Source organism: Sinocyclocheilus rhinocerous, unplaced genomic scaffold, assembly GCF_001515625.1.
Source record: "Sinocyclocheilus rhinocerous isolate Xijiao unplaced genomic scaffold, SAMN03320098_v1.1 scaffold7152, whole genome shotgun sequence".
NCBI lineage: Eukaryota > Metazoa > Chordata > Actinopteri > Cypriniformes > Cyprinidae > Sinocyclocheilus > Sinocyclocheilus rhinocerous.
This window is the reverse complement of record NW_015626446.1, coordinates 31,174-34,555: the sequence shown is the minus strand read 5'-3', so window position 1 is coordinate 34,555 and position 3,382 is coordinate 31,174. Positions and strand designations below refer to the sequence as shown.

General features: G+C 34.8%; 1 long non-coding RNA gene across 1 annotated transcript in view; it reads right to left on the bottom strand.

The window, feature by feature from the left end:
• Positions 1–2,672: 2,672 nt before the first annotated feature.
• The window catches only part of LOC107715651 (uncharacterized), a 2,514-nt gene continuing 1,804 nt past the window's right edge, over positions 2,673–3,382 (bottom strand). Inside the window, exon 3 of the long non-coding RNA XR_001637125.1 lies at positions 2,673–3,190. This is a non-coding gene — a long non-coding RNA (uncharacterized LOC107715651). The remainder of the gene's footprint in view (positions 3,191–3,382) is intronic.

Genomic DNA, 3,382 nt, shown 5'->3' with positions numbered 1-3,382 from the left:
TCCTTGGTCACTTGCTTCACCATTTCTCTCTATTCCTCTGCAGAATAACAACAGTCGACTTGGGCAGTGATCACATAATACAGCAGTCATAAATACCCACGACGGCAAGCAGCAAGGCACTAAAGACAGTGAACATAACCTGCATACTGAAAGATGAAGAACAAAAAAACAATAGTTGGATGTATGTTGTGTTTTTTGTACGTCAGATGTAATTCATGCTACTTACCTGAGACTGATGAATATATCTGCGGATCAAATCTCGTAGCTCGGTCTCATTTCACATCCCTTCGATAGGTTTACACCATGACTTGTTTAACTCAAAATCATGAACATAAACTCCCTTCCATTCTGTTATGGCACAAGCAACATAATCACCATCAAGTAACAACATGAAGATCCACATTACAGATTGAATCAGGCGAGATATGAGCGCTTTAGGACAGTTCTGTGAGTACCATCATATGTTTCTTCAGGGCAATGAAACCATCCATATCTAAGAGGCCTTAAAATGTGGAACATTATAACCAAGGCAAAAAGCAGGTCCAATGAAGATGGACACTGTTAGTGTTGTATTCTGATCAGATCTACACCGGCATGTGAAGTTACAATTCATCACAGTCAGAAATCCAAATAACAAAATGCTCAGTGTAACAGAGCAGAAGGCAACAAACGTTTACAGGATTTCTGTAGCAATGACATCATCTGAAATAATTTGGGCTGCTTCTGTCTCATATAGTCTGTAGTGCCGTTCACAAGTTCTTTATATTCTGGACAGATTCACTTTATTGAAGAAGATAGTTATTATTCATATCAGCAGAATGAATTAATATGTCTTGAACATATCAATGGTGCAAGGAACATTTAGCACAACAATAATGAATATGGTGAATCTACAGTAGAGTTGTATATCTGTGTATTTAAAAGATCTGTATAGGTTAATAGACTTCAAATGTTCTCTCTTTTCTTTTTCTTTTCTCATCTTATTTGTAGCCAAGATGAAATCGTGTCTGACAATTAAAAACCTTGAAAAGGCAATACATGCTTTGACCTCCTCAAGTCTTTCCCTTTCTTTTGCAAGAAAGAAATTCAGAATTCTCAGTTTATATATCGCAATTATGACTTTCTTTCTCGCAATTATGACATAAAAAGTCACATAATGTTTTTAATTCGTGTTAGAAACAACTCAGAAGTTCAGACAAAAAGTCAGAATGGCAGGATGGAAACTCAGAATTGAAAAATGTAAACTTGGAATTGCGAGAAAGTAAGTCAGAATTCTGAGTACATTTTTTTTCTGATTATTTTTCTTGCAATTCTGAGAAGAAAAGTCTAAATTGTAAGGGAAAGAACCCTGTAAACATAGGACACAATGTACAATGTATTAAAATGAAAATAAATAAATAAATAAATAAACTGGATTACTGCACTGTCGTCTGTGTCAGTTTTTTTCCCCCCTTTTTTTTTGTTGTTGCTGCTTTCACCCTGACATCATCATATTATTCTTCCAACTTTCACTTTCCTTCAATATCTTCGTTTATTGTTATTATTGACATTACCTCAAAATATTTGTCATGACTTATGGCCTGTAATGTACGATAGTTTAATGATTAATTTCAACAAAATGTGAACTCTCACCACCCTCATGCTAACTTGACTACCTCAGAGAGCATAAAAAAAAAACATTACAAGTCAAGCCAATAGCTGTTGTGCATTAATAAGGACAAAATCGACTTGTTGATTATTTGCCTTTTCTTGAATCATGCCATAAAATCATAAATGACAGCCTACCTGCAACTAGTTTGAACTCACTTCGATGTTTGCAACTACCAGAGTCTGCACAGAGCTCTATGTGTACCATGTGTTCTTTTTTTTTTTCCATTTGTAAAATAGAAAACCACACATTCTTTTCACCACACTCCTCTTTTCTTCATGGAACATTTGGCAGCAGACATATAATACGATTAAAGCTATTCCTGCATGCGCAATAGTGTTGGTCTTTTTTTTTTTTCCGCCAATCAGCTGTGATAGAAGACGAGGCCAGGTGTTTGGCTAATTCTATGTCACTTTGAATGGAAAACATTTAACATGTAAACTTTACATACATCAATGTAAAGTTTGGAATTTTGAAGTTTTATGATTTAGACAATTGTCAATAAACAAAATGGAGAGACCAGTATTGTTGCTTTACAAGCCACTTTTTTTTTTCCTTTCTTAGACACTTTGCTCCTACCATTTTCTTTGCCAGAGAGCTGAGCATTAATATTGATCAATAATCAAATAATGCTTTTACCCCTAATTAGTTATTATGCTTATGTTATATGCCCTCACTATGCCAAATCCAGCTCCAGTTTTAACGTATTGGTGAATGAAGCACCTGCTTCCTAAGACTTCAGAGAAGTTTTTAGCCTCTAAGCTAATCACTAGAGTGCTTAAGTTTTCACACCCCTTGCTAAATCCTATAGGTTCTGCACATGCTTTGGCTTTCCAATATTTTTTTGTGCTTTTGAGCTATTCCTTAGTGGCTTTATGTTGAGACAGAGGGGACTCGTATTACATAAGTTGCAAACATTCAGTCATGATTAAGAATGGAACATAACACTTTTTTTTTGTAATAAACTTTTGTAAATCTTTAATAAAGTAATAATTAATGAGTTACATGATTTGAAAATGCATCATACTAACAGATTTGTTTCAGGAGCAAACTGTTGCTGGTTACTTCCAGGTGAGTGTTTGTTTGTGTCAGTGTAAAAATATGTGCTTTGATTAACCACATTTTAACTTTTGTGGTTACCGAAATGCTGATTGAAAACATTGTGGAAATGTTACTTAATATAAAAAAATAAAACATAAACACTTCCCTATAGCCTACACGAGGCTACTTGTTTAATGTCCGCCATCAGTTTCAAGATGACTGGACTTGTAGAAACGAGTTGATTAGTGTGATTTTAAACAGTGAAGTGAAGATCAATCACTGAATTAAATCAGTATAGACACTTTATTGATCTCTATAGAACAATTTGTCTTTACAACATGATTGATATCTTACACATTACATATTCACACATCATATCATCTATGTATAGAGTGACAGCATGTCCTCATTTTGTGGCTTTTCTTCACTCCGGCAGACATCACAAGCTACAATGACTATAATACCAAAGCTGAAGACAAGGAGCAGACCATATCCCCAATTCTGAAATGAATAAATGAGCCAATCAAAACAATAAGATCAGGACCAATGGCGTTAGACAGTGTTCACTTCGCAGATGCTTTTATTCAGTGACATCACTTATTACGGGGACACTGACTGAAGCAATAGGGTTCAATTGCATTCTCATTCATAGCTATTCACAGATATGCACACACAAATTACAATATGTATATA